Genomic DNA, 26,152 nt, shown 5'->3' with positions numbered 1-26,152 from the left:
ACCTATCTCTCCATCCTTTTTACAGTAGGCTTGTCCCCACTTCTCTGGGTCCTATCTTGTAGCCACATAAGCAATTCCCTGAACAGCCCAGACTGGGTTACACTTCTGTGCCTTTTGTATGTTCATTAACTCAGTCATCCATTCTTTCAGTCATCATTCATTCATTTACTGAATACTTAATGAAGACCAGGCAGAGAGGACAGTTCTACAATAGATGTATGCTATAGGAACACAGAAGAGGGATATCTAAATAAGACTAAGGAGTCAAAGTCTCCCAAGGAGGTAACAACACTAAAATTGAGTTTTCATTTCCCTGGAATGTGCATGTCTTCATGGCAAGCTCCCACTTATCTTTCAGGGCTCTGCTCAAATGTCTCATGCAGTGGTCTCTCCATATACAGCTTACAGACCTATTGTACTACTTGTCTCTAGAAGATGACCTCCCCCATCAGTCAGGTGCTCTATTCTGTGTATCAGTCTCAGCACCCTGGGTTGCTGGCACAGAGGAGATACCTAGTGAAGCACTGATGAATGAACAAAATAATCATCCTTTTGCTGAAAACACTTCAAAACATCGTACAACTCTGTGCAGCTACCAAAACCCATAGAATTTGGATTTATTTACAGAATAGACATATTTTCCTTAACACAAATTGGAGAGCACTGTCACTAAGTATTATTACATTATTTTAGAGATGTATAAATTATGTAAAAATAGCTAGGGGAACGTGCGAGCGCGCGCGCACACACACACTGACCCATGTGCTTTTGCTGATTTGGTGAACCTAATTGAGAAAATAAGAATTCACACTCTCAGGCACATTCTCCTGAAAGTTGTGGACACAGTGGAGAATATTACATGATAGAATGTTAGTATATTTTCTGAAAGGCAAGACGATCCTAATGATGCTCTCATCAATGAAAAAGGACGTTTCATTATTAGAAACAGGCCCTAAATGTTAGCTGCTAATGTGTTTTGTACATGGGTGAAAAAATTCATGCCATTTATACATTTTGGACTAACATCAAAGCACACTTATGTCACACTGTTCTTTCTGGGTTTGTCATATGGAGGGCTCTTTGAAAATTGTAATGAGATGCAAGCTTACCCCGCTATCCCCTTCTCTACTCATCATGAAGGACAGCTTTGACTCTTGAGGGAACCAAAGCTCTTATAGGAGCTGCTGAGGGCCATGCCTGGCATTTTCCAATACTGTTTCTGTTTGAGCAGTGTAATCCTGAGCTACTTTTCTCTCTCTCAGGATAAATTTTTTCACCTGCCAAATGAGTAGGTTGGACTACAGCAGGAGTCAGCAAATGTTTTTGGTAAAGGGTGAGAAAGCAAATATTTTTGGTTTTGGACCACGTGGTCTGTGTTGCAACTATTTAACTCTGTGATTGTAGTGTGAAAGGAGCCATATTAAAGTATGTAGAAAAACAGCCATGCCTGTTCTCTAATAAATTTTTTATTTACAAAAAATTTAATTTTTTTTTTTTTTTTTTCTGCCATGTATTCAGTTTCAATCATTGTGTGAGAGTTCAGAGTTGGGAGATAGCTGGAGAAAAAGAGGAGCACACTTTAAAGAATCATTGGCTGGATGAGATTACTATATTTGACTTATCTTTTCACTTGGAATCTTTTAACTTTGTAGCATAATGCCCCTATTATATTTAGCAATTAGAGTGCCATCACAAAGTAAAATGTAAAACCATTATTCCTTGAAAAGAGAAAAGGCTTGCGGTATGAAATGATGCATGCAAGGAGTGTGGGTGATAATTTACTCATATAATCATTTCTATTTCAGTTCTATGGCAAGTATTTCTGGAGATGGCTCACACGGCAAGGAGATCTTTAAGATGTGCACACCATAATTAACCTTTTTATATACTCTGATAGAAATATCAATAGTCTTCTCTCTATGTTAGCAGTTTTAACTTTACTTATATAGTCAATGGAATGATTTGAATTAAAGAATTACGATTATAAGAGAGAAAAAGCCCTTTATACCTTGGTTTTAAAACAAAACATGCATATTCTTTCTGTTATTTTTATATCATGCTGAAGTTCTAGACAATGAATGCCTCTGGCTCTTTTTTTTCCCCCTGGCAGAGGGGAGTAGACAACTGGCTGGTACTTCTGTTGTGTATAGACCAATGATTCTCAAAATAGGGTCTCTGGACTACCAGCATCAGAATCACCTAGGAACCTAGAAATGCAAATCCTCCAATTCCTACCCCAGATTTACTGAATGAGAACCTCTTGGCGTGCAGCCCCACAGTCTGTTTTAATAAGCCCTCCAAGTGATTCTGATGCCTGATGAAGTTTGAGAATCACTGTATGCATTAATACTTTCTATAAACAAATTAAATGGAAGACCTGGCCTCATACAAAGAGCAGATGACCCTAGAGTTTGCACATGCAGAAGGTGCAGAATAAAGGCACTACATCTCTAGCTATTTTGCAAGAAGAAGGGAGCTGAAAAAGGAAAACCACAGGGAAGGAGAAAGACATAGAATTTTGGTGAGTAGGTAGAACTAGAAAACCTCAGAGGTTGCATTTGCAGTGGTGGCTAAGCTCATACACATCACCACTACCTCCTGTCTCAAAGTCATTCACTCAATAGCCCTCACCATGATTGACAGGTAAACACTGTGCTTAGGTGATGGGGACATGGAAATGAAGATGCTCTGTCTACATAGAATTCATAGTTTTGAAGTGAAAAAAGAAAAAGAAATGGCTCCCTTGAGAATCTACAATGAGTACCTAATAGTCAAAATCAAAAGGGAGAGGCTGGACGACAGGAAAGCAAAAGGGTAAATAAGGGGATACAGAGAGTGAGCATGAAACAGTTTAATTGGTACTAGAACATTTAGGAATGTGCTTTTAATCCCTCCAATTACTTTGATTTGGAGATATGGACCCCTGAGTTCTTTATTCCCTCACTGCCTTGTTGAACAAAACCACAGAACTGTAACCAAAAGCCTTCCCTTCCCTTATGAGGCTTACAGTTGGAAAAAAGCGAAAGTAACTCAGAGACATAAGCCAATAATCTACGTATAGGTCGGAAACAACATAGTCTCATACTAACATCACCTAATTATCTGTCTAGTTCTGTGACATTGTATTAATTCTGGAGCCTCATCTTAAAATTATCTCTGCGTCCACCAGGAGAGTGTTATAGATGAAACCATGTTATTAAAAACTAACACTAAATCAAACATCACAGTGCTTTCAGAATTTGGATGATTTCTAGAAGTCACCTTGCCAAACAGACTAAAATGTTTTAAAGAATGACTTTATCATTTTAGTCAAATATGTATGTCCAGTCAAATAATATGTACTGTTTTAAAAAATTTCAAGCATTACAGAAAGGTACAAAGAAAGAAGCAAATAATTTCCTGAAGTACAGATTATTAAGATTTGGTGAACAAAACAAATAGAGAGTAGGTAATTAGAAATAGTTTCAGGAAGGGGGCTAATACAGTACATGCTATTTTTGAAAACAGAGTTTTTATTTTGGAATAATTTTAGATTTACAGAAACACTGCAAAGACAGTACACAGTATTCTCAAAAACCCCTTACCCAGCTTCTTCTGCTCAATCTTATATTATCACGGTACATTTAGCACAGCTAAGAAACCAACATTAGTACATCACTATTAACTAAATCCAAGACTTTATGTGTATTTCACCAGTTTTTCCACTAATGTCCTCTTTCTGTTCCAAGATCCACACTGCATTTGGTTGTCGGGTATTAGGATTCTCCAGAGTGGTAGAACCAATAGGATATGTGTGTATATATATATAATATGTGTGTGTGTGTATATATATAATATGTATGTGTATATTATATACATAAAAACATATATATATATAGAAAGATAAAGAGGCTTATTATAAGGAATTAGCTCACGTGGTCATGGATGCTGAGAATTCCCAAGATCTACAGTCAGCAAGCTAAGCCCCAAGGGTGATGATGTATAGTTTCAGCCTGAAAGCTGGCAGGCTGGAAAACCCAAAAAGAGTTGATCTTTCTGTTCAGGTTTAAAGAGTAGAAAAAAACTGATGTCCCAGCTCAAAGCAGCCAGCAACAGGAGATCCCCTTTTCTCAGCCTCTTTGTTCTATTTCCGTCTTCAATTGATTGGATGAGGCCCACCCACATCAGGGAGAGCAATCTGTTTTTATCAGTCTACCCATTCAAATGTTAATTTCACCGAGAAATACCCTCAAGGGACATACCCAGAAGAACATGTGACCAAACATCCAGGCATCCTGTGGCCCAATCAAATTGACACACAAAATTAACCATCACAAGTATACATAGTATTTCAAATTTAATACAATATCCAACTTGCCAGATCATTTTATAAGTGACATCCTTCATTTAAAGTGCTCACAGTAAGCAGACAGCTTTCTAGGTGTCCTTATATTTACTTCTGTCCCCATCAGTTCAGTTGAATACTTTCCACAAGTTTCTGTTTGAATTGTAACTTTTAAAATCATATAACTTAAATTTTTTTGAAAACTGATACAATACTGATGCAAAAAGAATGAATTGTTATTTCCATAAAGACTAGGTGGAGTGTGTTAGAAAATTTGCGAAGATGTAAAGTAATGCAAAATTTGCTTTCTGGTTAGGTGTGAGCATCACAATGGTAAAATATTGGGAGGTCAAGGGGAATAGAGGAGGATTCTGCACTCAGATTCCTTCTGAAGTATCTTTCAGTTCGTTTCATTTTAAAGAAAATTGAAACCGGAAATCCTGGCGAGTGCATTATTGGTGTAATTCATACAGAAAAGATGGCCAAGGGGAATTCCAATCAGAGGACCACTTTCAAAGGAAAGATCTTGGCCCCAAATCAAAAGATCGGCAAATGATTGTATATGTGGTTTATGTTTAAATATGCAGTTAGGGAAGATGAAAAAGTTCTAGAGATGGAAAGTAGTGATAACTGTACAACAATGTGAATATATTAATGTCGCAGTCATAGGACTGTACACTTAAAAATGGCTACAATGATAAATTTTGTTATCTGTATTTTATCACAGCAACAAAAATAAAATATGCAAAGTAAGTATGTGTATTTTTTCAGATTCCTTGTTTTAACAAATATTTTTTGTTAACTTCTAAAATTTTTTTTTTTTCTTTTTTTATTTATTTATTTTTGAGACAGAGAGAGACAGAGCATGAACGAGGGAGGGTCAGGGAGAGGGAGACACAGAATCTGAAACAGGCTCCAGGCTCTGAGCTGTCAGCACAGAGCCCGATGCGGGGCTCGAACTCACGGACCATGAGATCATGACCTGAGCCGAAGTAGGCCGCTTAACTGACTGAGCCACCCAGGCGCCCCTTTTGTTAACTTCTAAATGGTTGTGTTGGATACACAGGCTTATTCTGTATTGTTTATTTTTACTCTAATTTACTAGAAGAAAGGGAAACCAATATGAAATTGAATGAATATTAGGTAAACAATCCCTTTTGTAATTTTAAATCAAGAGATTTTAATTCTGTGGCATAGCTCTAAATTTAGGGGGAAAAAACTAAAAAAGGAGTGCGTGGGTGGCTCAGTCAGTTAAACCTTCGATTCTTGATCTCAGGGTTGGGAGTTCAAGCCTTGTGTTGGACTCCATGCTGGGCACGGAGCCTACTTAAAACAAATGCTATGAAAGACTTTAAGAGGTTAGAACAGTGCTTCTTAACCCAAGGCAGTGCCAATTGCTTACATTGCATTTGAAATGCATGAACTGTTTCTCAAGGTCATAATAGCTGAGGTGATCCTGGCATTCTGGAAGCTGGGCTCCAGAGATGCCAAACATCTTATAATGCAGAGGGAAGTCCTGATATCAAAGACATGTCCACCCCAAATGTCAATAGTTCCCTCAGTGACAAAGATTGAGGTAGAGTCAATATATTGAAAAAATTTATGTTTCAGGGCGCCTGGGTGGCTCAGTCGGTTAAGGGTCTGACTTTGGCTCAGGTCATGATCTCACTATTCATGAGATATGAAATTTATTGTCAAATTGGTTTCCATACAACACCCAGTGCTCATCCCAAAAGGTGCCCTCCTCAATACCCGTCATCCTCCCACCCCCCATCAACCCTCAGTTTGTTCTCAGTTTTTAAGAGTCTCTTATGCTTTGGCTCTCTCCCACTTTAACCTCTTTTTTTTTTTTCCTTCCCCTCCCCCATGGGTTTCTGTTACGTTTCTCAGGATCCACATAAGAGTGAAACCATATGGTATCTGTCTTTCTCTGTATGGCTTATTTCACTTAGCATAACACTCTCCAGTTCCACCCACGTTGCTACAAAGGGCCATATTTCATTGTTTCTCATTGCCACGTAGTACTCCATTGTGTATATAAACCACAATTTCTTTATCCATTCATCAGTTGGTGGACATTTAGGCTCTTTCCATAATTTGGCTATTGTTGAGAGTGCTGCTATAAACATTGGGGTACAAGTGCCCCTATGCATCAGCACTCCTCTATCCCTTGGGTAAATTCCTAGCAGTGCTATTGCTGGGTCATAGGGTAGGTCTATTTTTAATTTTCTGAGGAACCTCCACACTGCTTTCCAGAGCGGCTGCACCAATTTGCATTCCCACCAACAGTGCAAGAGGGTTCCCGTTTCTCCACATCCTCTCCAGCATCTATAGTCTCCTGATTTGTTCATTTTAGCCACTCTGACTGGTGTGAGGTGGTATCTGAGTGTAGTTTTGATTTGTATTTCCCTGATGAGGAGCGACATTGAGCATCTTTTCATGTGCCTGTTGGCCATCTGGATGTCTTCTTTAGAGAAGTGTCTATTTCTAATTTATTATTTATTTTCATCATTTAAAATAGATGATTTAGTACTCAATACCAGACCTTTTCATGTCATGGCTTCTTCATTTCTGCACGCTTTACTTTGATTCATTTACTTGGTTGCTTAGATTTTGTCACATGGTAGTTTTTAACTAACTTAATTTTTTAATTTTAGTTTTTAATTTTTTTTTTTTTTTTTAGAGAGAGATTGAGAGAGCGTGTGCGAGTCGGGGAGAAGGCTAGAGGGAGAAAGAGGATCTTAGGCAGGCTCTATGCTCAGCAAGGAGCCTGATGTGGAGCTCGATTCCACGGCCCTGGGATTGTGACTTGAGCCAAAATCAAGCGTTGTGGCTCAACCAGCCGAGCCACCCAGGGGTCCAGTTATCTTATTTTTTATTCCAAGAAAAGTTTGTGGATTTTGATTTCTTTACATCCTTTCATGGTTATGATCTATCTGTTGTATTTATCCTAGCAGGATAATTGAATTGGGCTTAAATTTTTCAAGTCATGCATTCTTTTCTTCAGAACTTTATAGACATTGCCGCACTATCCCTGGCTTTGAGTGTGATATGGGAAAGTCTAGGGTCAATCTTCCTCCTTTATAAGTGATTTACTTTTCGCTGGTATACCCATAGTATGATAACTTAAAAGGCATTATTCTTTTATTACCTTGCAAATATTATAGTTGAAACTCTCAAAAAATCAAATATAAAATATGTAAAATATACATAATTGAAATGAAAACTTTACTCACTCAACTCAAGAACTAAAAGGATCACCAGTACCATCGCCTCTATCATGGGTTCCTCCCTTGTTCTATTTCCCTGACTTTCCCCTGAGGGAATAACTCCCGTGTATGCTTATCCTTCCTTTGCCATATTCCAAATATTTTTATCACATATCTATATATCCACAAGTAATATATTATTTCATTTTGCTCATTTTCGAGTTATGTAAAAATGATATCATACTATCTATAATCTTTTGGAACTCTTTTTCATTCAAGTTAATGTTTTTAAAGATTCATCCCCATTGTTTTGCATTACTAAACAGTACTATTTTTTAAAATAGAATTACTGGTATACAATTTACATGCCATAAAGTTCACTTTTTAAAGTAAATAGTTCAACAGCTTTCAGTATATTTACAAAGTTGTGTGACCATGACCATCTTCTAATTTGAGATTATTCATATCACCTCCCACCCCCAAAAGAAACTTTATACCTATCGACAGTTCCTCCCAATTCCCTTCTCCCTGATCCTTCATAGCCTGTCTCACCACCAGTGATCTACGATCTCACCTCTATTAAATATCAAGTGTCTCTGTATGTTTGGACCTATTTTCTGTTCCATTCGGTCACTCTCCATTTGTCTGCTTTTCTAATAATCTGCCAAGATTAAACTTTTAATTATTGTAGCTCTATAGAAAGCCTTTATACTTGGTACAAGTTGTTATACTCACTTTTTTTTGTTTTTGTTTTTAAAGTTTATGTATTTTGAGAGAGAGAGAAAGAGAGAGCACATGCATGATAGGGGCGGGGCAAGAGAGAGGGAGAGAGAGAATCCCAAGCAGGTTCATGCTGTCAGCTCAGAGCCCAATGGGGGGCTTGATCTCAAAGCTGTGAGATCATGACCTGAGCTGAAATCAAGAGTCAGACACTTAACCAACTGAGTCACATAGGTACTCCTGTCACACTCAATTCTTTTTTTTTTTTTTAATGTTTTTAAATTTATTTTTGAAGGAGAGAGAGAGAGATGCTCCCCATGCTGGGGAGGAGCAGAGAGAGAGGGAGACACAGAATTCGAAGCAGGCTCCAGGCTCTATGCTGTCAGCATAGAGCCCAATGTGGGGCACAAACCCACGAACCACAAGATCATGACCTGAGCCGAAGTGGGACACTCAACCGACTGAGCCACCCAGGCGCCCCTACACTCAATTCTTTAAGAGTCTTAGTTTCTCTTAGCCCTTTGCTTTTTCATGTGCATTTTATAATTAGCTTGCCCATTCCATGAAAAATCCTGCTGGAATCTTAAATCTATAGGTCAGTTTGATAGAATATACATCTTTACAATATTACAATTGCTGTCCATAAACATGGTACATCTTTTCATTTAAGACTCTAATGACTTTCTATCAAGTTTTATATTTTTTCTATACAAATCTTGTATGCCTTTTGTTAGGTGTATTCCCAGATACCTTATATTTTTATTGCAATTATAAATTGCACCTTTTTTATGTTACATTTTTAAAAAAATTTATTTATTTTTAAATTTTTTTTTTTTAACGTTTATTTATTTTTGGGACAGAGAGAGACAGAGCATGAATGGGGGAGGGGCAGAGAGAGGGAGACACAGAATTGGAAGCAGGCTCCAGGCTCTGAGCCATCAGCCCAGAGCCTGACGCGGGGCTCGAAATCATGGACCGCGAGATCGTGACCCGAGCTGAAGTTGGACGCTTAACCGACTGAGCCACCCAGGCGCCCCAAAAAATTTATTTATTTTTGAGACAGAGAGAGTGCACATGAGCAGAGGAGGGAGACAGAGAATACCAAGCAGGTTCCAAGCTGTCGGCACAGAGCCCAAATTGGGGCTCAGTCCCATGAACCATGGGATCATGACCTGAGCTGAAATCAAGAGTCAGACGCTTAACCGCCTGAGCCACCCAGGAGCTCCTTTTACATTTTTAAATGTTTATGACCATTGTTTAGAAAGGCAATTGAGTGGTCTTAGAGCCAGCCACTTTGTCAAAGTCTCTTATTATTACTAATAAGTTGTTTTTAGTTTCTGATTTCCAGTGGGATGCTTTTAACTTTTCATCATTAAGAATGATGTTTACTAAAGGTTTGATAGATACCTTAATTCACATAAAGAAAATTATCTTCTCCTCAAAGTTTGATAAGACTTTTTATGTTGAATCTATGGTCAACTTTATCCCATACTTTTTCTTCTTCTACTGAGATTATATATGGGTTCTCCCTTTTAATCTATTATATTGGGTCACAATTCTAGATTTTCTAATGTTAAACTTCTCTAGCATTCCTGGAATAAACCCAACAAGGTCATGATAAACTTTTTGTTTAACTCCACCAGATGTGATAATACTTTTCTTAGGTGAATGAGCTTGACTGAGATTGACCTATAATTTCTATTCTTGAATTGTACTTGCTATCTTTTGTGCCCAGGTTATGTGAAATGATTTCGGGAGTATTTCTTATTTTTCTATTTGCTGCTAAGTCTGTAAAACATAGAAATCAACATTGATATTTAGTAATTTCACCTATAAAATTAAATGGGCCTAGTCTTTCCTTGGAGGAAGATTTTAGACTATTGATTTAGTTGCTTTAGTAGCTTTAGGCCTATTCAGATTTTGTAATTCTTAAGTCAGTCTTAGTAAGTTATATTTTCTAAGAATTATCAAAATTTACCTAGGTTTTCAAATTTATTGGCACAAAATTGCCAATAAATTTGTGTTGTCTTTTTTATCTCTGCTGTATCTATATTCACAAGCCCTTTTTAGTTGGTGTATTATTTGTACTCTCCTTTATCCTCAGTCTTGCCAATGGATTGTTTTTTAAGTCTTTCCAAAAAGCTGACTTTCATCTTTATCTTTCTGTTGTACTTTTTGATTTCATGGAATTCTCTTATTATTATTTCTTTCCTTTTATTTTCTTTGAGTTTATTCTCTTGTTCTTTTCTAAATACTTAAGGTGGGTGCTTACTTCATTTTTCAGACTTCTCCCTTTCCTAATTATAGGTGACAAATTTCTTTCAAAAATAATAGTTTTGACATGTTGTATTTTCATTATAATTTAGCTTTAAGTATTTGAAATTCATTATGATTTATTGATAAATGAATGATTAAGCAGTCTCTTTTCAAGTATGTGGGGACTTGGAAAATACCTTTTTGCTATTGACTTCTGTATTAATTGAATTGTCATCAGAGAATATGATCTTTCTAAAGTCAACTTGAGATTCAAAGTTCCTTTAGTGTGAGTCTGTTGATAAACTCTCAGTTTTAGTTTGTGTCTTGATTTCACTCTAAAACAGTTAATGCTTCATAAGTCTTTCCTCTCAGCAACAAATATATTATTCCATTGCCTCCTGTTTTCTGTTATTACTGTTCATCAGTCTGTTGTCCATGAAATGATCATCTTTTTGTGATGTAATTCCTCTCTAGTTGCTTTAAGAACTTTTGTCTTTGCTGCTCTAGAGTCACTACTTTGTGATATCTCGGCATTGATTTTCTTTTTATTCATCCTTTTTGGGAATATTGTGCTTTCTGAAATTGTAGATTAATAGCTTTCAGCATTTCTGGAAATTTCTTGCCTATTACTCCTAGATTAGCTTTATTCTCTTCTTCTGTGACTCTGATTTGACATATGTTAGATTGTCTCATTTTATCCTCAACACTTTATACTATTTTCATATTTTCCAGTCCTTTTTCTTTCAGGATTATATTCTGGTTAATTTGTTCATTTCTATGTTCAAGTTCATTAATGCATTTTCAGCTGTGGCTAATCTGCTTTTTAATATGTTTCATTTTTTTCTTTCAACATTTACATATTTTATATTTAGGTGTTCCATTTAGTATTTTTCAGAACTGCCTGATCATTCTTTTTTTTTTTTTAATTTTTTTTTTTTAACGTTTATTTATTTTTGAGACAGAGAGAGACAGAGCATGAACAGGGGAGGGGCAGAGAGAGAGGGAGACACAGAATCGGAAACAGGCTCCGGGCTCTGAGCTGTCAGCACAGAGCCCGACGCGGGGCTCAAATTCACGGACTGTGAGATCATGACCTGAGCCGAAGTCGGACGCTCAACCGACCAAGCCACCCAGGAGCCCCATGACTGCCTGATCATTCTTAATGGTTTTCTGTTGCTTATAATTTTTTTTTAATTTTTAAAAATATTTATTTTAAGAGAAAGGGAGAGAGAGTGTGTGTGTGGGCAAGAGCAAGTAAGCACAGGGGAGGAGCAGAGAGAGAGAGAGAGAGAGAGAGAGAGAATCCCAAGCAGGCTCTGCACTATTAGTGCAGAGCCTGATGTGAGGCTCAAACCCACAAACTGTGAGATCAAGACCTAAGCTGAACCCAAGAGTTGGATGCTTAAGCCACTGAGACACCCAGGTGCCCTGCCTGCTTATGCTTTTGATTGTACATTACTTTAAGTACTTCATAAGCAGCTAGTCTATACCTGAAATATATCTAATATAGGTGGCTTACCTTGTGAGGTTAGTGGTCTTTGATCGTGAACTAACAGTTGCCTGATCATAAATTGTGGGAATCTCATGGGATATACCATAGAATGTTTTCTGATGGAGATCTGGTTTGCTTTCTGCTAGGAGGTGGGAAGATGACCAACCTGGGCCACATTAGCTCTCTTTGAGAGTCCTGGCTTAATGCAGAATCTCAGGTTCAGCTCCCCTCCCTTGCTGTCCACTCTAAGTTCAGTATCTAAATTGCAATTTATAGTATCCCTCAGGATAACACACTTCTCTCCTTGGATTCTTGCTAAGAACATTTGTCAGCTCACTGCTCCCAGCTCCAGTGTTGACTTAGCTCTTCCTTTTATTTAGGGGTTGGGGGAGAGGAAGATCGGACTTGGAGATTATTTTACCCACTTTCAGGGAGTCCAGCAACAAACCAAAATGTTTTATTTATGGTCTAATTGGTTTCCAGAAAATAGTGTCTTGTCTACCATTGCTGCTGGAAGTGGAAATCCTATTGTTAAGCTGTGAAGTTCAGTAAATAAAGCACATGTGCAGACCATTCTGTCTCAGTTTTCCCAGCACAAGGTGCCCTATTATGATTTAAAGGGGCAAGTATCTATAATAATTTTTTTATTTTCAACTACAAATAAGGAAGTTAGGGCTCCAAAAGGCTAAATGGCTTACTCAATTTGTGATAAGGTGGGATGGAAGGGAGACACTAGAAATCATGTTTAATGTCTAATCCAGTAGACTTTTTAATAAATCCTTCCAATACTCTTTAGGTCCAATTTTATATTTTTAAAATTTTTTAATGTTTAATTTTGAGAGAGAGTCAGAGGATGAGCAGGGGACGGGAGGAGAGAAAGGGAGACACAGAATCTGAAGCAGGCTCCAGGCTCAGAGCCTGATGTGGGGCTCGAACTCAAGAATGGTGAGATCATGACCTGAGCCGAAGTCAGACGCTTAACCAACTAAGCCATCCAGCCACCCCACTCTTAGGTCCAATTTTAAAAGACATCTTAATGTTAAATTCTACATGTATTGTTTATGTTATAATATCTGTAATTTTATTTTTACGTCTATGCATAACCAAGTCTAGATACATACATCCATGTATAATCACATATATACATCAATAAATCCAAGCCTATATAGAAAGTACTATAAATACAATTTAATATATAGACAAATATGACTATAAGGAAGATACCTTGGGAGCTTTAAAGGGAACTACAGAATCTTTTTTTTTTTTTTTTTTTTAAGAGAGAGAGAGTGAGCAGGGGGGAGGGACAGAGAGAGAGAGAGAAGAGAGAGAAAATCCCAACCAGGCTCCAAGCTCAGCACAGAGCCTGATGCAGGGCTTGATCCCATGACCCCAAGATCAAGACTTGGACACTCAACCAACTGGGTCACCCGGGCACCCTGGGAACTACAGAATCTTAATCTTGTCTTTCTCTAATAAGCATGGTCTTTAAGATAAAATAATTGTACATTTAGTTTCACTTATACACAAGAGCAAATAACTTCTGGTAAAGATTATAATGACCTGGATTAGCTATGGTAATCCATATTGTACTATGCCTCAAGTAGCCTTCTAAATAATCTCTCCATTGAGCCCTCTCATAGGTTCAAATTATAAATTACATGAATACATCAAGAGAAAAAGTGGGATTCCTTGTGGGCAGTGCTGATAACAGTCCTCAGGAAATCTTTCAACATAAATAGTACCTACCATAGACAGAATTAATAATAATAGTCCAGGGAAAGCAAGGGGGAAAACCAGAGACAATCACTAAAGCAGGCATTTCAATTTAGGGGAGCCTATTACCAGAGTACCTGAGAGAAAAAGAAACACACCCTCTGATACACCAACATTGCAACAAAGTTAGAAATAGTTGCTAGAGGCAACCTTGGGATTTCTGCAGTCCTATCTGATAATTACTATTTTATTAGTTTTGTTTAGGAGTATTTTTAAAGATAAAACAATTGGGTTGGGCACCTGGGTGGCTCAGTTGGTTAAGTGTCTGATTTAGGCTCAGGGTCATAGTCTCTGGGTTTAGGAGTTGGAGCCCCACATCTGGCTGTCTGTTGTCAGCCCATTTCAGATACTCTTTCTCTCTCTCTGTCCCTTCCCCACTTGCACTCTCCCCCTCTCTCTCAAAAATAAATAAACATTAAAAAAAACCCAAAACAATTGGATTAATGTCCTAAAATTCATTTTAGATATTTTGAAGGTTGGGGATAGAGATGTTTAAGTTCTTTTGAGATAACTTGGTTATAGAAATCATTATCTATCCCTTTTTTATTTTTAAAATTCTTTTTAGTGTTTGTTTATTTTTGAAACAGAGATAGAGCACAAGCTGAAGAGGAACAGAGAGAGAGAGGGGGACACAATCTGAAGTAGGCTCCAGGCTTTAAGCTGTCAGCACAGAGCCCAACGTGGGGCTTGAACTCATAGACTGTGAGATCGTGACCTGAGCTGAAGTCACTCAACTTACTGGGCCACCCAGGCACCCCTATATCCCTTTTTTAAAGTTTTCATAGACTTTTCCCCTGGGGCATTTTAGTGTCTTTAATTTTTATTTCCATGTTAATATTATAAGGGAAACTAATGTACTTAGAAGATTTTCTTTTCTCCTTTCTCTCCCAGATTTTGACTGTCCACCCTCCCAACCTCCACCCCCAGAAAACCTCTGGCATGTAGCTCCCCTTATCAAAAGCAGGTATTATTTTAGTCAAATGGGACACTTGTTTGAATATAGTTATGAATGAGGAATATTTGTGTGTGGGGGGCAGGAGCTGTGAACCTTTTAAAAATCTATATAGTTAAGATTGTTCACAGCATAGTCCACATCTGCTACTACTCTTGAAAAACACTAACAGGGGCGCCTGGGTGGCTCAGTCGGTTGAGCGTCTGACTTCGGCTCAGGTCATGATCTCGCGGTCCGTGGGTTCGAGCCCCTCGTCGGGCTCGGTGCTGACAGCTAAGAGCCTGGAGCCTGTTTCAGATTCTGGGTCTCCCTCTTTCTCTGACCCTCCCCTGCTCATGCTCTCTCTCTGTCTCAAAAATAAATAAATGTTAAAAAAAAATTAAAAAAAAAAAAAACACTAACGGACGAAGGTATTTGTGAATTTTATGGGTGAGAGTTGAGGTGTGGAGCTTGGAGTGGCAGCACCTGTATCACCCTTTAAATGGTAGGAGACACTAGAGTCAGGCAACTTTGAGGGAAGGTCACATGGAAGAAGGTATTTCAACAAGCCAGCTCTGTAACCGGCTTTCCCAGAGTCCGTTTCTAATTTTTCAATAAATGATTATTCACCTAATGGATTGCTTAAGTCCTTTGTTTCTCTTTTTCAACTTCTACCTTTTATATAATAACATGAAACATTATAGAAGATGAACTTAAATTATTTACACTACCCACATTTCATGTCTGCTACAAAGCTTAACAGGGAAATCATTGCCTTGAAATTTCCAACAAGGCCGTCCCCTAAGGGTCTGTTCTCTGTATCTGGGTCTGAATGGGTACTCCATCATACTTGCTGTTCCTACAGGGCTGAAAGGGAGATGCCATCAATTCAGACACCCTTTGCGTCTGAGTTGCCTCGTATTACTATTAATATTTTTCAAAAACAATGACAGTTTCACTTGTTAAGGAAACCAACTAATTCTTAGAGACTGAACAATGGGAGAAGTTGGTGTGTAGTAACACAGTAGATCGTTTCTAATTGCTGGAAGAGATGTCCCTCTTAAGTCTCCTGACAGAGTCAGAAGTTAAGGCAGCTAGAGAAGCTTGTTACACGTAGAACCCAGTGGGAAGCAGCAACAGTTGGCATTTTCTCAGGAGAGCCAGTTCACTCATTATTTTAATGTTTGTGCTATTGAACACCTTTGAAGTGAAAATTAATTTCCCTTTTGGATTACTTAGGATATTATTTTTAATGCTGAAGTTTTCCACATCGTCCTCGCCCACAAATTTTTTCCAGAATGATCAAGAGAAAAAAAACAAACAAAACAAAAACCCTTCAAATGATTATTTCTAACAGCACATAAAAACAGATTTTGAGAGATTTTGTTATTTCCCATGATTTCCTTGTAGAAAGATCATTCTTAATGATCTTTCCTTAAAGGAAAAAAAAAAGTGTTTAGTGTTACATTTTGAAATGAAAGCTAAGTGTTGTATTGTGAGAAGGGGGTGAAGGTTTCCTCAACACATCCCTAGGATGAATGCAAATCCACCTACTTCTGTCTAAAAAATTCCACACAATTCAAACCTCAAGCATGCTAATCAAGATTAAGCTTCAGAGTATTAAGATCATTCCAAACCTGCCTGAAGTCCTGTTTATTTTGCATCTCTCACCCCAAATCTGGTCTGTTAGTGAGTGGCAAGGACAAAAGCCTTTCTTGATCTATCCAGCTGCTCCCACTCCTGCCAGAGCATCTCTGGGCTATGCTTAGAGACAGAGGCAAGCCACAGAAGCATGAAATCCACCACAGCCCCTGTCCCCTCTTCTCACCGCTCCCCTGCCCATCAAGTCCTCCAGTTCTGAGTAGCTGGAGGAGCTTCTGATGCCTGTCCAAGTCCCCTTCTGCCAGCTCTGCACATGTCCAAGCTGCCACTCAATGTCACTTCCTCAGCACTAAACTTTTAGATGACTTTCCAAGCAGGCAACATTTTGGGGGCATTTTGCTGTCCTTTCTTTAGAAGGGGCTTCCAGGATAGGTTCTTAATGTCCTTCCAAGGAGCTATGTTTAAGATAAGTTTAGTAAGTTTTTAAATAACTTTGGTAGATAAAATGCACTTTAAACATGATGGTAAAGGATGGAAAACAATCTCCTATTTCTACTTTAATACTATGTAATGTTGTATATAAGTGAGGTTTTTTTTCTTTAAAGGGGTTCTGAGGAAAGAGATCCATCTTAAAAATATGGCAGACTGACGCCAGAGTAGATAACAGGCAAGTTGTGGAGATTTGAGACGTGCCAGTAAAATTTCTTTTTGATTAGATTTAGTGATATCACCTTTTTTTTTTTTTTTTTTTAAGAGAGAGAGCCCAAGTGGGGTAAGTGCAGACAGAGGGTGGGGACAGAGGATTCAATGCGGGCTCTGTACTGACAACAGTGAGCCCAATGTGGGGCTCAAACTCACCAACTGTGAGATCACGACTTGAGCCAAAGTCAGACGCTCAACTGACTGAGTCACCCAGGTGCCCTGATATCACTTTTTTTTTTTTTTTTTTTTTTTTTTTAACTTTCTGTGTGTTTTAGGTTACAGGAGAAAGTAGCAGTTTAGGAAAGCAAATAGACCTTTATTCTTGGAATGGCAATTAAAATTCTTCTCCCTTTTAAATTGAGAACCAGCAGGTGAAGATCATTGTTTCTAGGGAGAGGTGTAAGGCTTTCTACAAATCTCCTCAATGAGCATCACATGGAGAAGCCTTGGAAGGTTTAAGCTGGGATCTACTTAAGTCCGGGGAAACATGGAGTTTACATCACAGTGACTGAATAGCTAAATGTTAGCGAGGTATTTAACTGTACCTAGATGCATGTACAGTTGACTTTTGAACAACTGCAGGGCTTAAGAGTGCCCAACCCCACACAGCTGAAAATCCATGTATAACTTCTGACTCCCCCAAAATGGAACTAATAGCCTACTGTTGACTAGAAGCCTTATTGATAACATAAATATTCAATTAACACATATGTTACATGTATTATATACTGTTATCCTTACAAGAAAGTAAGGTAAAGAAAATTTTATTAGGAAAATCATGAGGAAGAGAGAATATATATACAGTGCTGTACTGTAGTTATAAAAAATTTCCATGCATTAGGTGGATCTGCGCAGTTCAAACTTGGGTTGTTCAAGGGTCAACTGTATTTGCTTAGCCTTAGTTCTCTATGTGGCTTTTTTTTTTTTTTTTCAAATGTGTGTTTAAAATGTAGAGTGTAGATTTTATTATGTAATTTTTAATTAAGTAGAATGTTCCTTTTATATTTGTACTTATGTGATACAATAAAGTTCTATTTTATAGGAGAAAATAATTACTCTTTGGCTTGGTTGATACCATGCCTACTGGAAGCTGTAACCAGAATGATACCACAGTGCCCAGGCACTGGCATCCACCAGTCAGAACTCAAACAGTATGGTGTATCAAATGATGTAAGATATGGGAATAAAACACATACTTTAAGGAATATTTATTATTATATTCATTTAAGAGACCTTTTCTGAGCATCTTCGTTCATTCTACTGGATCTCAAAGTCTAGTCGCAGAGATATGAGAATTCCTTACCATATCCAAGAAATCAAAAGGGATGGATAAATCTAGACAAACAGTATCGTCCCTGGATCTAAAGAAACCTACCTCAAATCCTTTGGAATTTCAGTTTGGGCCTGTATATTTTTCTTCTTCAATATAAATCATCTCCAAACCCACCCTGCCTTAGAATAAAGGGGATAAGTAGGAAGAAAAAAAAAATGAACCAGAAATTCCAAAGTAAGAGAAACACTGGACCATAATCATGTCAAAGCCAGGAAACTGAAAATTAATGTTTTCCTATAAAGGATGGAGGATGTCTAGGTGGGCTATGAAATGAGCACTGGAGGATGCAGAAAGGGCCATGAGGAAGATTTACTGGTGTTGGGAGAACTTTCGCCCTAGGATTTCATGACTTGTGTGCTTTAAAACGTTATAGGTAGACAATTCCGTCCCTGCAGTTAAAAAAAAAAAAAAAAAAAAAAAAAAGAGTTCCTATATGATAAAATTAATATTATGAGGAGATGGGAGAAGAGGGGAATTAGGTTGATTTGAAGGAAAATGATGTTTCAGAAGAGACGAATGTATATATTTATTTTTTGTTTTATGAGATAATGGCTAAAAGGTAGTAAAATCTCCAAATCAGATAGTTGGGACTAGGAACAATTTCAAGTAAATTGCCATTTCTAAGTGAGAAAGAATTGTTTATGGACTCTGGTGCAGTGTCTTCTGTGACACTGTACCAGAGTCCAATGTTTAGGTGTGAATGTTTTGTAAGATTATCCTGTGACTCTTCATGTATTGGAATTAATAGAAGTTCCCTAGGTCAAAATTTAGAATATGTGCCTTTCTAGCAAATAAAATCATTGTTAGTATCTGTTATAGTGAGTTTAAACTAGTGCTCTCGGTATAAAAGTGACTGTTACAATATTTCGTGAGCCGTTTGCTTTACAGCCAGATGAAGTCATAAATATAAAATAAAGCTCTGGGTTATTTTTTTTTGTAGCTCCTTAATGTTAATATCTCACATATATTTTAACTGCTTGGAAAAGGTGTCAAAAATAAGATTCAGAAATAATTACACATCCCTTCTCCAAAACCCCATCTACAGCTTTAGTATTCAAGGAAGAAATTTCAGCTAAATAATAAAGTTATTTTCAGAGATAAGAGATTTAAAAAGTAGAAACAACATTTACTTTCAAAAGTCATCTAGTTTCTACCTCTATCTGATCCATTATAAAAAGCAAGTATTCTCTGAACACTTTATTATCCCAGATCAATAGACAATCGAATTGTATATCCAGGAGCATAGCTAGTTCATACAAACCACCCACTTCAGTTCAGATACCCTAGCAACAATGAGCACCCACTTTCCCAAGGTCACCAGTCAGCATTAAATTGCTATTGTGCATTTTTAAATGTATATATTTTGAAGAATAACAAAACAACATATGAGCCATTGTTATTTCTCAAGTGTTTACTAAGCAAAGGGTTTGAAATAAATAAGAAAGATCTTATGGAATTGGGTCAAATGTAAACTCTGTGTGGGTAGGGACTGTGCTTTATTCTGCCTTGTGTGGCATAGATATAAATGAATGAAGTGATTTGGTCTTCACCATCTCTTAAGAAGACAGAGGCAGGTACCATCCTCCTAATTTGTGAAAAGAGGGTGTTGATAAATGGATGGTTAAGTGATGTGCTCTAAGTGTTGGGCAGCGTCAGCTCTGGGAAGGAATATCAGAGAGAGAGAGCTCAGTATTGCCTTTTCTCCTAGATGAACTTCAGGCATCTTGTCTTTGTGCTAGACCAGAACGATGGTTTGGTTCAGAACATGTACAGTCAGGCCCGGCTTACTGTCCTGAGCCAAACACTGATTGAAGAGGTGCCTTTTATATCACTTTGATTTGAGCCAGTCCTTTCTCATACTGCTATCCTTTTCTTCTCCCAGAAAAAAAAAAAAAAAAAAAAAAAGATTTACTAAGTGTTATTTACAGATGCTACTGGAGTAGTTACCATATACTGGCCACTTACTATGCTCTAGGCTCTCTGCCAAGCAGTTGATATGTAGTACCTCCTCTAATTCTCATCTCAGTGCTTACATAAAGTAGACATTATGCCCATTTCACAGATAAAAAATGAAGACTCAATGAGATTATAATTTATCCAAAATCGAGGAATCAGACCTAAATCTATTGAATTTTATGGCTTTTAAGCTTATTTGTCTCACTATATTTACCTATTATCCTATGATGTGAATAATCAGCTGATGATCCAAAGAGATTTTAATACCATGAGTGTATTTCTAGACACGTTTATTCCTTTTAAAAAATATATATTTATTTTTGAGAGAGAGAGAGAGAGAGAGTATGTGTGAACAGGGGAGGGGGAGAGAGAGTGGGGGACAGAGGATCCGAAGTGGGCTTGTGCTGACAGCAGAGATCCTGATGTGGGGCTCGAACTCACCAACCATGAGATCATGACCTCATGAACCAAAGTTGGAAGCTTAAACGACTGAGCCACCCAGGCACCCCTAGACACTTTTATTCTTTAAAGAAAACACTAGAGGGGTGCCTGAGTGGCTCAGTTGGTTAAATATCCGACTCTTAGTTTCTGCTCAGGTGATGACTCACAGTAGGTGAGTTTGAGCCCCGTATCGACCTCCAAGCTGATAGCATGGAGCCTTCTTGGGATTCTCTCTCTCTGCTCTCTCTCTCTCTCTGCTCTCTCTCTCTCTCTGCTCTCTCTCTACTCACACACTTGCACTTTCTCTGTCTTGAAATAAATAAACTTAAAAAAAAAAAACAGAGAGCTGCCTATTTGAATAATAAAGACATGAAGAGAGGAGGGAATTCACTTATTGGAAATATCCCAGTGAAACTAATGTGATGGTAAAAAGAGACAAATATAAAAGTTTATTACATTCATGAATAGAGAGACATGAAAGTGAATTAATTGGGATGCCTAGTGACTGGAACAATAGCTAAAGGGATACATCTAATGAAAACACCCAGGGGGATTCCTAATATTCACTCAACATTCACATTCTAGACATACACATCATCTCATTTTAGGTAATAGTATTTCTCACCTTTTCTGAAACATAGTCTTTGCTCAATCTAGTTCCTCAGGCTACAGCAGTGTATCGTAACATGTATTTCCATTATGCTCCATCAAAGAGAAAAAAAAATTAAATACAGAGAAATTAAATACTGAGATAAGATCTATTGTTGGGGGGGCAGAATTTTAGGGGGCCACAAACCATTTAATTATCAAAGACATTTTTGCTTTCCTAAGAACCATTTTGCCCTATTGAGAATGTCTGGGATAGTGATTCGATGCCTGCTTCTCCATGATACACCTGCTATTACTTCCAAACTGTAGAAGGTTGTGGCTAAATAACAAGTGCTCAGGAAAAGCATGTGGACAGGCAGCAGAGCAATTCATTGATGTCTCATTAACTCAGTCTTTTGCAAGTTAGTTCAGATGATCCATTGGTCCTGTGAACTACAAGGCCGTTCGCTCAACTGTACAGGCTGGTCAAAAGAATGGCCAAGAGGTAAGGTTCTAAAGTCAGAGGTCCTGGGTGCAAACCTCATCTCCACCACCTATCAGCAATGAGACTTTGGCCAGTCATCTAACCCAGAAGTTCTCAACTGGTGGCAGTTTTGTGCTCCCTCCCCCCAAATACTTGACACTGTCTAGAGACATTTCTGATTATCATAACTGGGGGTGGGGGATGGGAAGACTACTGGCATCTAGTTGGGAGAAGCCACCAGTGCTGCTAAATATCCTATAGTGCACAGGAAAGCCCCCCACAACAAAGAATTATCCAGTCGAAAATGTCAGCTGCCAGGTTGAGAAACTGATTTAACCTTTCCATTCATTTTTGTCATTGTACCAGACAGCGTTTATTCCTTAACAGATATTTCCAACCCATCTCCTTTCTGCCTCCCTGGTAGAGCCTGGAAAAGGTAAACACTACTGTGTCTTGTTGCTAGAGATAGCCTAAAGCACAGTAAGATATAGGTGGAAATTTATTGGGGGCATGAGAAAAGCCTTTCTTTTTCACTGATATAAGAAAAAGATTAGACTTTTTCACCCCTTTCTTCTTCTTTCTACCTTGAACATGAAAGCAATATGTAGAGTTCCAGAAGCCATGTTGTTATCATTAGGGAAAGCCAAGAGATTCAAAGAAAGGATGGCCTGCATGTTGCCGAGACCACAAATCAATGCCATGTGAGCTTCCTGTACTTCTTTTTATATTAGAATATATAACTCCTATTTGTTTAAACATTCTTGATATACTCAAATTTCAAATTGGATTTTATAATAATAGGGTATTTCCACAATTTTGTATTATGGAAAAATATTTATAAATAACGTAAAATTTGCCATTTTAACAATCTTGTAAGTATGCAATTCAGTGGCATCAATTACATTCACAATGCTGTGCAACTATTACTATTATTTCCAAAAGTTTTTATTACCCCAAATGGAAATACTACACTCATTAAGCAATAACTGACATCCTTTTCCTCCAGCCCTCCAATGTCCGTGGTAACTTCTAAGGTACTTGCTGCCTCTACGAATTTGCCTATTGTAGATATTTCATACAAGCAGAATAATAATAATATTTATCCTTTTGTGTCTGGCTAATTTCACTTAGTATAATGTTTTCAAGGTTCATCTACACTGCAGCATGTCTCAGAACTTGACTCCTTTTTAGGGCCAAATAATATTCCATTGTATGTATATGTTGTTTATCCATTCATCTGTTGATGGGCATTTGAGTTGTTTCTACCTCTTGGCAATAGTAGAGTTTTAAAAGGTAAAATAAGATGAATGAGTGAGGTACTCAGAAAAGTGCTTAGTATTTAAGACACATTCAGCAAATGTAAGTTAAAATTATTACTGCTAACATTAAATATCACCTCACCACATTCACCCTGTCAACTGTCTTTTGTTGCAAGGAGGAGTGTAGTAGCAGCATGTGGATGCCCTGGCATAAAACTATGATCAGGACCTATTTACAATTCATAGCAAACAGTACTCTCATTGGTCTGTGATTATCTGCAAGTATGATGGGAATTTTCACTTATCCATCCATAGCCATCCTTCCATAATTCAGATTATGTTAAGCACCTCAAGTGGGAGAAATAATATATTTCAAACCTAGGCTGAAGTAACACATGATTAAATTGTTGCAAATAACAAAGAAAAAAAGGAGGTGCTTAATAAAGGTTTCTGATGATTATGAAATAGTTCTGCAATCAATCATAAGCTTCAAAAATTTCTCTAGGACTAGGCTGTGTTACCAGTGAACCAGATACATGCCTTATGAAATCCCCATCCTGATAAGTACTTTTAAAACCGATTCATAAATATCATTGAGTTTCATCCTTTGCACCTCAGGTTTTATTCACAAAGGTACAAAACAAAGGCTCCATCGAGTAACTGTCATGGCAGTACCAGGAAAAGTGCCATTTTCTAAGTAGGAAAAACAAACTCCTCCTTCCAAGTAACAGGGATAAGTATAGAGGTAAAAGGTCTTCCACAGCAGAGGAGTACAGCAGGTCAACTTTTTAGCTGGTGGGAGATATATTTTGGAGAAGATCTGGTGTGGGGAAGGTGTGTATACTGAAGAACACATTAAAACAGGGAGTAGGAAAGAGGAAAGGGTAATAAATCGCCGGTGACTGTGGTGACAGCATATCTTACTCTGATGTTGAAGATCTTTGAGACAAGTGTGGATGGTCATTCATTTAAGATCAACAACGGGAATCAGGTTTGGAAGTCAGGTATTTACGGAGCACCTGCTGTGTGGAATGTGTTTTATGATAAATAATTATCAGCTTACCCTGATATATCTTACAATTTTGGCAAGTCAAGGTTCACCAATCTACCCACAGTCTCTTCAGAAAACGAGTGGAGGAACCCATGAGAAAATCACAATGCCATTGGGGTTCTGGGGTTCTGAGATGGTATATGAACGCCACACTTGGGAAATATTCATGAGGGAGCTAGAAATTTAGCTGTACTGAGAAGTGGATAGAATGTGTGTAGGCAGAACAGAAAAGTGAAAGAAAGAGAAATAGCATCAGTAGAGGAGTGTCATGGCACTAGAAAGGAGGCAGAAGGCTGAGCAGGCACTAGAGAGGTTGGCCTGACTGGATACTCATGGGGAAATAAGGTTTAATAGCAAGAGTGGTGCCAGGAATGACACAACCACTAAGTAGCTCATTATTTCCAGGCTGGTCACAGGAGAATATGGCTCCATTTCTAGGTGCTGTAGGTTCTCATTCTGTTCCACCTCTCCCCACCCATTCTTTTAATTTCTTGTGTTTCAGAGCACATGCTCTAGGCAAGGTGAATTTGTATTAAGTTTTCAAAAAAAAAAAAATAGCTCTGTAAAAAATTTTCTTGGGTTCCTCTGAATAACCACCACAGGCCCTCCCAGTCACCTCTTAACAAGATTTTCATTTAAATTGGTTCACTCACCTGGCATTTTATGATAGTCAAGCCTGTCTTTGGTGGTCAACTGATACTGTTAGTGCTACCTGCTATTTTATACTCTGGAATCAGAGGTGGTAAGGACAGAGCCCTTGTCTTTTGTATTTTGTACTTTGTCAAGCACTGGATACATTTCTGGCATTTTGTACTTAACAAGCATAACAAAGCACACCCAGGCCTAAGGATATCGCATCTGCTGTCCTCAGGCACAATAAAAGCAACAAGCCCAGTGGTCTCCGACCTGCAGGGTAGTGATAGATTGCACTGGGAAATGAGGCTCTTATCACAATCAACATGAAAAAAAGAAATAATGCCTCAAGTGTATCTCCAGGAACACTAGAAAAGCCTGAATGGAAATAGCCCATACCCAGGAGACAACTGCTTTGCTTACCGAGGGCTTCATTCCTATAGGCCCTTTCTGATAGATGTATAGTGCCAAATGTAGAAACTCAGGGTCATGTAAAATTATAGGGTGGTGAACCTAAAATGAGTAGAGATAGTTTCAGCAGATAGTTTTCAGTTGGGGTGGGGGAAGAAACTATTGGCCCTTGATACTCATTTAACAAAGTGAGAATAGGAAGGTAATAAAGATTACGAACCTCCTTTTTGAGTTTAGTTCTGGAGACTATTTTTGTGTGTCATCCTTGTGCAGGGCAAGGCTCGTCTTCTCCATATCATTCCAATTTTAGTATATGTGCCGCCAAAGGGAACACTCTGGAGACTAGTTTTGCTAAGAAGCTTGTCTCAGTAAGTATTTTATTCTTGATGAGTTGTTATTTAGGCAACAGAAATGCAGAATTTTGTTAACCAGTATAACCTGGATTTATTTTTCTTTCTATAGACTAATTGAACATTTTAATAGACTGACTATTGCTTTCCCCATTTTTTGAAAATGAGGTATATCTGCATCTTTGTATCTATGGGGAAGTTTAGTGACCAACTAAATTAGAAATTCAACTAATGTACAATATCATACCTTATTACAGAACTTAAAAAGTTTAATTCATGTAGTAAATGGTCTACCCAATGAATGGGCCAGTTAAAGAATATTTTAGAACCTGCTTTGGCTACATGAAAAATCAACATGATAGTCTTCCTTCTCCAGATAATTGTTTGTTTTCCTCAAAAGTAAAATGAGCTATTCCTCAAGAATGGACCACTATCAAAAGGGTTAATATTTCCAAATCCTTCAGTAAGGTTAGGTTACATGAAAAAGTGTCACAGCCCATTAAAATAGCAGGTATTCAGTTTTATGTTATATGTTTAATTCTACACAAATCCATGATTTAAAAAGAGCCATGTAATTTAATTAGCATTAATCAATGTTGATTTAATAGAAGGCAGAAGAAAGTTCCCTCTGTGTGTA

The 26,152-nt window shown here is 37.8% G+C and overlaps 1 long non-coding RNA gene and 1 other non-coding gene across 2 annotated transcripts in view; one reads left to right on the top strand and one right to left on the bottom strand.

The window, feature by feature from the left end:
- LOC132679884 (uncharacterized) overlaps positions 1 to 26,152 on the top strand; it is a 155,479-nt gene that overhangs the window by 57,649 nt on the left and 71,678 nt on the right. The gene's annotated exons all lie outside the window — the stretch shown is intronic.
- LOC132679956 (U6 spliceosomal RNA) lies at positions 25,393 to 25,497 on the bottom strand. The gene has a single exon (XR_009610441.1). It is a non-coding gene; the product is annotated as a U6 spliceosomal RNA (small nuclear RNA).

The sequence above is a fragment of the Panthera onca genome, chromosome A2 (assembly GCF_046562875.1).
Source record: "Panthera onca isolate mPanOnc1 chromosome A2, mPanOnc1 haplotype 2, whole genome shotgun sequence".
Classification (NCBI taxonomy): domain Eukaryota; kingdom Metazoa; phylum Chordata; class Mammalia; order Carnivora; family Felidae; genus Panthera; species Panthera onca.
The sequence above is the reverse complement of the archived record's forward strand: the minus strand, read 5'-3'. Positions and strand labels throughout refer to the sequence as shown.